The sequence below is a fragment of the Saccopteryx leptura genome, chromosome 2 (assembly GCF_036850995.1).
Source record: "Saccopteryx leptura isolate mSacLep1 chromosome 2, mSacLep1_pri_phased_curated, whole genome shotgun sequence".
NCBI classification, from domain to species: domain Eukaryota; kingdom Metazoa; phylum Chordata; class Mammalia; order Chiroptera; family Emballonuridae; genus Saccopteryx; species Saccopteryx leptura.
The window spans coordinates 46,574,358-46,582,228 of record NC_089504.1 but is presented as its reverse complement, the minus strand read 5'-3'; the positions used below and the strand labels follow the sequence as shown (position 1 = coordinate 46,582,228).

The 7,871-nt window shown below is 43.3% G+C and overlaps 1 non-coding gene across 1 annotated transcript; it reads left to right on the top strand.

Moving 5' to 3' along the window:
* Nucleotides 1-589: 589 nt before the first annotated feature.
* TRNAT-AGU (transfer RNA threonine (anticodon AGU)) lies at nucleotides 590-665 on the top strand. The gene has a single exon. It is a non-coding gene; the product is annotated as a tRNA-Thr (tRNA).
* The last annotated feature ends 7,206 nt before the right edge of the window (nucleotides 666-7,871 follow it).

Here is a 7,871-nt window from a genome sequence, read left to right as displayed (position 1 = left end):
GAGGCAGAGACAGACTCCCTCATGCCACCTGACCAGGATCCACCTGGCAAGCCCCCAAGGCCCCTACCAGGCGATGCTCTGCCCATCTGGGACTGCTGCTCCATTGTTTAGCAAGCTAGCTATTTCAGCCCCTGAGGCTTGGCCATGGAGCCATCCTTAGGACCCAGGGACCAACTTGCTCAAACTGCTTGAGCCATAGCTGCAGGTGGGGAAGAGAGAAAGAGAGAATAGGGAGGGGTGAGGAAGCTTCTCCTGTGTGCCTTGACTGGGAATCAAACCCGGAGCTTCCACATGTGGGGCCAACACTCTATGACCTAACTATTTAATAAGCACAAATGTTTAATATTTCTTTTGGCTTGAGTGCCATGAGCAAAGAAAGTTTGGGAAACTTTGCTTAAGAGAATTGAAAGATTGTAAGTTCAGCAGTATTTATATGATACATATCACACTATTTTACAGTTTGTGAAGAATAAGTGTGTCTTCCTAAGGAAAGGGATTGTCTTATTCATCTTTGCCCAAAGACAAGGAATACTCACTACATGACTTTTGAATGAAGGGTGAAAAATGCCTCTTTTAAAAATTAAGTAAAGCCCTGGCCAGTTGGCTCAGCGGTAGAGCGTCGGCCTAGTGTGCGGAGGACCCGGGTTCGATTCCCGGCCAGGGCACATAGGAGAAGCGCCCATTTGCTTCTCCACCCCTCCGCCGCGCTTTCCTCTCTGTCTCTCTCTTCCCCTCCCGCAGCCAAGGCTCCACTGGAGCAAAGATGGCCCGGGCGCTGGGGATGGCTCTGTGGCCTCTGCCCCAGGCGCTAGAGTGGCTCTGGTCGCAACATGGCGACGCCCAGGATGGGCAGAGCATTGCCCCCTGGTGGGCAGAGCGTCGCCCCATGGTGGGCGTGCTGGGTGGATCCCAGTCGGGCGCATGCGGGAGTCTGTCTGACTGTCTCTCCCTGTTTCCAGCTTCAGAAAAACGCAAAAAAAAAAAAAAAATTAAGTAAAATTTAAAATCATTTTTATTAAGGCATTATTGTCGTACAAAAAGCTGTACATTTTTCATGTACACAGCTTGATGAGTTCAGAGATAAGTATATATCTGTGAAACTATCACCACCACAAAGAAAAATAAAACTTTTAAAAATAGGAGCTTGCTAATCCTAAAAGAATGTAGCTAATAAATGATTTCAGTCAATGGATAAAATATGAAAACTCACCAAAAAAAAAGAGAAGAAAGAAAGAAAAATTTGGGATCAGAAGGTTTGAGGGCCAGGGTTTTCTTTTCCTGAGTCTGAAAATTACAAAGCAGACACAATGCGCCCCTTTGTTATGGGAATGGCGTGGCCTTTGTGAGAGGGACAAAAAGCACAAGATAAAATTCTTTGGGCTGAACATTAGAGCAGCTGATGTCACCACATCTATCTCATAATCACCAGCGGGAAATTACCCGTTCCTCCTCGAGTTAGCATAGAATTCCTCAGTAAGGTTCAAAGCATTGCCACAGACATGCTCATTTTGTCACCTGCTTCTCAACAAACAGCACAGATATCACTTGGCCCCTAAGCCTGGCCCTGGCTCCAATTGCCTGGCTTTCCAGAAGGCATTCCAGGCCTCTCTGCTTTTGCTCAGGGCAGTATCCCCATTGACCTTTTGTAGTTTTCCACGGTTGTGCCATATCTGGTCACTTGCAAGCAAGCACAATTAGTTGTACTGCCTGGTGCCAGGGGAGAAATGCCAAGCTGGTGAGGAAATGAATCAAAATGAATTAAAATTAACCTACAGAGAACTGTTTAGGAACACTCAAGAAGCAGGGAAAAAAATAAAATCAATGAGTGAAAAAATGATCTGCCTAAGAAAAATCAATGACACCAAATGGGCTGACCATAGAGAATTCTCTCATACACACAAGCCATGCCTGACCTCAGATGTGCTCAGCCAATCCAGCACTTGCCAGCTTGCTGAGGAGAGCAGGACTTGTCTTTCCCCTGAAGCAGACCTTCTCAAACTTTACTGTGCATGCTGAGTTACCTGGGTATCTCGTTAACATGAAGATTCTGATTCAGTAGGTATGGGGTGGGACTCGGAAATCGACATTGTGAACAAGCACCCTCGAGGTGGCCGCTGTGGGGGCCACACTTTGAGCAGCAGGCGGCAGAGTGTGTGATCCCCTGACCGACAGTCACAGCACCTTCTGGGAACTTGTTAGAGATGCAAATTCTTGGCCCTGACTCCAGACCACCCGAAGCATATAGGTTAGCCCTGATTCAGAATAGGGGGCTACCTGGGGCCTGAATACCAGGAGGCAAGGGTAACTGAAGGCCATGCAGGTTCCTGGCTATCATAATGTGTATCTTTAGGTTGCTACAGATATTGAGTTTGCTTTCAAAGAGTTCTCGGTGTTAGGGAAGAAGAAAAATAGCAAACAAGTTCACAAACAAGGATTTAAGATAGAAATACGTGCATGACAATAAAATAAAGTAAAATAACAAGGGGTTAAGGTGGGGGGGGGGTTAATTTAGATAATGAGGTCAGGGACTCTCTACGATAATATTTGAACTGAAGGAGGAGAAGGAACCTCCATGTGGGAATCAGGCAGAAGGAACAGTTTGTACAAAGGCACTGGGCAGACTTGAATGAGCTGGGCATGTTTCAGAGACAGAAAGGAAGCAAGGGTGGCTGGAAGGTTCTAAAGAAAGAGGGAGGGCCATGGGGAAAGGCCAGCCTCCACAGAGGCAGGAGGCACTCTGGCAGAGCGGGCATCTCCGAAACAAAGAGGGTGTTTCTAGAATGGAGTCGTCAAGTTTCTTTCTTTCTATTTTTTTTTCTTTAAGTGAGCAAGAGACAGACAGGAACGAAGATGAGAAGCAACAACTCATTGTTGCAGCACCTTAGTTGTTCATCGATTGCTTTCTCACATGTGCAGTGATGTGGGAGGGGGGGGGCTTCAGCTGAGCCAGTGACCCCTTGCTCAAGCCACAACCTTGGGTTCAAGCCAGGAACCTTTGGACTCAAAGACAGAGACCATGGGGTCACATCTATAATACCACGCTCAAGCCAGTGATCCCACACTCAAGTTGGTGAGCCCTCGCTCAAGCCAGCAACCTCGGGGTTTTTAACCTAGGGTCCTCGGTGTCCCAGGTCAACACTCTATCCACTGTGCCGCTGCCTGGTCAGGCAGTAGTCAGCTGTTTTAAAAGCTGCTGAGAGTACAAACAAGAAGAACATAAGGGTGGATTTGGCAAGGAGAGCATTAGAGACCTTGTCAAGAGCAGTGCCATGGTGTGAATGGGATTAAAAACCTGATGACTGTGCTGAATGGGGACAGGAGGTGAAGAAGTGGAGAATGGAATGGTTCTGAAAAGAACTGATGTGATAAGGAGCAGACAAATAGAGGAGTATCTCCAGGGCATGTAGTTAAGGAAACTTTGTTGTTTTGATTTTGGGCTTTGATTTTTGGTTTTAAGATGAGAGATAGGGCAGCCTCCAGGGGCTGAAGTATGCTGAAAGGAATGAGGTAAGATACAGAAGTCTCTGGAACATAGATAGCAATCACTCAATATATGTAGTTCCCATCTTTACCCTTGTGACTGAGCTTTATTTAGATCCAACTAATTCGAGATAGCTAATTCAGCAACTTGAAACTTTTTTGTTCTGGATTTAATTGGGAATTGTAGTTCTTTTATTAGCTTTTCTCATTTAACTCCATGAGTAGATATTTAGACATTAGTGTCTAATTTGTAGAGTTTATGAAAGTAATAAAGCAATGTTGTTGTTTTTCTACCATGTATAATTTTAAACTCCCACTGATTTAGACTTGTTTCTGAGCTTTGTGACTCAAAGGGACCAGGGGCAGAGACTCACAAAGGTACTCCGCCTAGCGTGCTACCAGTGATATCAAGAGGTAATGAACATTTTCCTACAGATTATTGGAATATTCAGCTTTTATTTACTGTAATTACATACATGTGACATAATGGAAAGTGTTTGTGTGCTCCTGAAACAAATAGCCGGAACCTCCCATTGTTGCCCTGAGGGTTTGGGAGAGTCGGTACCAGCAGCCTCAGTGTTCCCCCATTGTCTCTTAGGAATATTTTCCTTTTCTCTGTGTGCCCTGACCTGAAGAAGGTGGAAAATAGTGATGTAAAAACACTGAGCAGGAGTCAAAAGTCTGACCAAGGCTTCTCGTTTAGGTTTATAGTTATGAGTATGCAAAATGCCGAGCTTATTCTTTTCTATTAGTTATTAATTTTATTATTTTCCATATGATCAACTACAAACCTGCTTTTCCCCACCCTGCCCCCTTATCCACAGGGGATACATTCCAAGACTCTCAGCGGACGCCTGAAAGTACAGATAGAACCAAACACTATATGTACTGGTATTTTTCCTATACAAACATATATACATACCTATGATAAAGTTTAATTTATAAATTAGGCGCTATAAGAGATTGACAACCATAACTAATAATAATAAAAAGTAATTATAATATATGAATTAAAAGTTATGTGAATGTGGTCTCTCTCTTAATATATCCTGTGGTCTGCACTCGCCCTTGCAAGGATGTGAGGTGGTGAGACGCCTACGCAGTGGATGAAGGGAAGCGAGTGATGGAGGCATCGTCAGGAGCCTCGAAAGTAGCACAAATTTGTTTTTCCTTCTTCACAATATTACAGATAAAAGGTTCGTTCTTACATAGATCTTAGCAACCTCAGCATATAATATTTTTCTTTCTTTATTAAGCCAAGAACTTGACCTTTTCACTTTATGGCTTCTCAATATCCAAATTGCTAATATTGCTACCCTTGGCCTTTGAGGCCATTATTAAGTAAAATAAGGGTGACTTGAACACAAGCAATGCCCTACCCCAACAGCTGATCTGATAGCCCAGAAGGCTCCTACGTGCCTGATGGACAGGGAGTGTCTGCAGCGTGGACATGCTGGACAGGGATGACTCACGGCCCAGGCCTGAGGGAGCGAAGTTTCACCACGCCACTCAGAATGGCATGCAATTTAGAACTTAAGAATTGTTTATTGCTGGAACTTTCCATGTAATATTTTCAGACCATTGTTGACTGAGGGTAACTAAAACCATGTAAAGTAAAACTTTGGATAAGGAGGAACTACTGTATGTAGGGGTAAGGTTTCTGCCTGAAGAAAGGGAAGAGGAGAGAGACTTCAGTACAACCAGGAATCCACACAACGTGAAGGTTAATGTCGATCTCCCTGGTCACTGTGAGTTAGCACATCTCTAGTCAGGCTTCCCTCCTCCAAGGGCAGTTAATTAGGAAGTAAAGAACCATAACCCAGAGTTCATATTTAAAATTCTGCAAATGCTTCTAATATCATTATCTAAATTAGCATCAAGGATCCCTTAATTAGCATTGAAATGTTAGGTGTGTGTTTTTCATTGGGAAAATAAGTGTTTTCAAGCTATTCAGTTAACTAGAATGGTAATGCACGCACCATCATCCTGCAGGAACAAAGTAATAAGCACCCTGGAGTCCTACAGCCCAACCACTTCAGAGCATTCCCAGTTCCAGAACTCCATGTGGCCCTGGATGACCTGTTGCCTGATCCAACCAGAAGTCTTGCTGACCCTTCCATGTAGGGTGCTGTTCAGAACGCTTGAGGACAGAGAACAGGGGCTACACCAAGCCTAGAGGAAAGGTTGGGTGATATTTTCTTTCAAAAGTTGATACATTCCAAGACTAGTTTCCATTTTTAACAGACCACCTGTGTCAGTTACCTATTGCTGTGTGACCAACCATGCCAAACTTAGTAGCTTGAGCAATGATTTATTATTTTTCACAATTCTGGCTCTGGCTGGTTGGCTCAGTGGTAGGACATCAGACTGGAGTGTGGAAGTCCTGGGTTTGATTCCTGGTCAGGGCACACTGGAGAAGCGCCTGTCTGCTTCTCCACCCTTCCCCTTCTCCTTTCTCTCTCTCTCTTTCTTCCCCTCCCACAGCCAAGGCTCTGTTGGAGCAAAGCTGGCCTGGGTGCTGAAGATGGCTCCATGGCCTCCACTTTAGGTGCTAGAATGGCTCCAGTTGCAATGGAGCAACGCCCTAGATGGGCCAAGCATTGCCCCCTAGTGGGCTTGCCAGGTGGATCCCAGTTGGGCACATGCAGGAGTTTGTCTCTCTGCCTTCCTGCTTCTCACTTCAGAAAAATACACACACACACACACACACACACACACACACACACACAAATTCACAACTCTGTTTGTTGGAAGTTTAGTCATTGTTCTGCTGGCCTTGTGCATGTAAGGTAGTCCAATGGTTTGACTGGGGCTGTCTTGAATCACATGTCTGGCTGTTGCTGCTGGTTTTCAGCCCCCTGCCATCCTCCACATGAGCACTCATCCCCAAAAGACTAGGCTGGATTTCACATATGACCTCAGGTTTCTCAGAGTATGAGAGTGGAAGCTAAAAGACCTCTAGAGAAACTAGCTAAAGTCACTTCCCCTACGGGTGATGGGTCAAAAGGAGTCAACACGCCACCTTCAATTCAAGGAAGAAGAAAAATATGCCCTGACTTTTTATGAGACTAGCAGTAACACCACATTGCAAAGATGGGTGACCAGAGGGAGGAATAATCCAAAGAGGCCGTTCCTTGTCTGGTAGTGAGGTGGTGGAGAGAGACAAAGAACTCTCACCAACCTCTAACCATTTAACAAAAGAATCCAACGCATTAGGTTGAAGTGCATCCTTAACCCCTTTTTTCAAATAGTCATCTTGATAATTTTTAATTTTTCTTCTGGACAAATTTCTTGTTAGATCTAAAGAGAAAACCTCATTTTCTTCTTTAACCTAATAATTTGGCTAATGATGAGTTCCCAGTATTCCAAGTAGAAAGCATCCGCACTGACATTTTTGGATGCTTATGCCTGCATTATTAGTATATATTACTTTCAACCTCCAGCTCCACTGCTGGAAAGTTTTAATACCAAAATCTACTTTACTCACCTGTACACGGAATCTGCAACACATCGTAATTTGCTATTAGGACACCACTGTCAACTCCCCTCCACTGCCCCTGCCATCCCCTGAGGCACCTGTGAACCGAATGGGACATGAGGTCCATGCGTGAAAGATGTTCTACTGGAGGCATGGGAGAAAACAGTAATAGTTTCATTTATATATATGCATGTATATACACATTAATTTGCAAACTAAAATAAGAAAATAAGGCTTACTAATATTTAAAAGCTGGTTTAAAGCAATAACCCCTACATGGTTCATATGTTATAAGGTTGAAATCATACAGTATGCAACCTTTCCTAATTGGCTTCTTTTACTTAGCAATATGCATTTATGGTTCCTCCATGTCTTTTCATGGCTTGAAAGTTCATGTCTTTTTAGTGCTGAATAATATTTCTTTGTCTAGATGTATCACAGCTTATTTATCCACTGTATTAATTTGGACTGTCCAGGGGGGAAAAACAATAGGTTAGATAGATAGTGATAGATAGATAGATAGATAGATAGATAGATAGATAGATAGATGATAGATAGATAGATAGATAGATGATAGATAGATAGATAGATAGGCAGATAATGTAATATATACACAGGATGGGCAAAAGTAGGTATATAGTTATGAGTACAGAAAACACAGTTTATTGTTATATTATTATTTATTAATTATTCTTTTCCATACAGACAACTATAAACCTACTTTTGCCAACCCCTGTATATGTTGGTATTATTCGATATATATTATATATAAATATATACAGAGAGAGAGGGGTAGATATATATTTTAAAAAATTGGACTTTGACTGGTTGGCTCAGTGGATAGAGTGTAGCCAGGCATGTGGACATCCTGGGTTCAATTCCCACTCAGTGCACACGTGAAAATCTACCATCT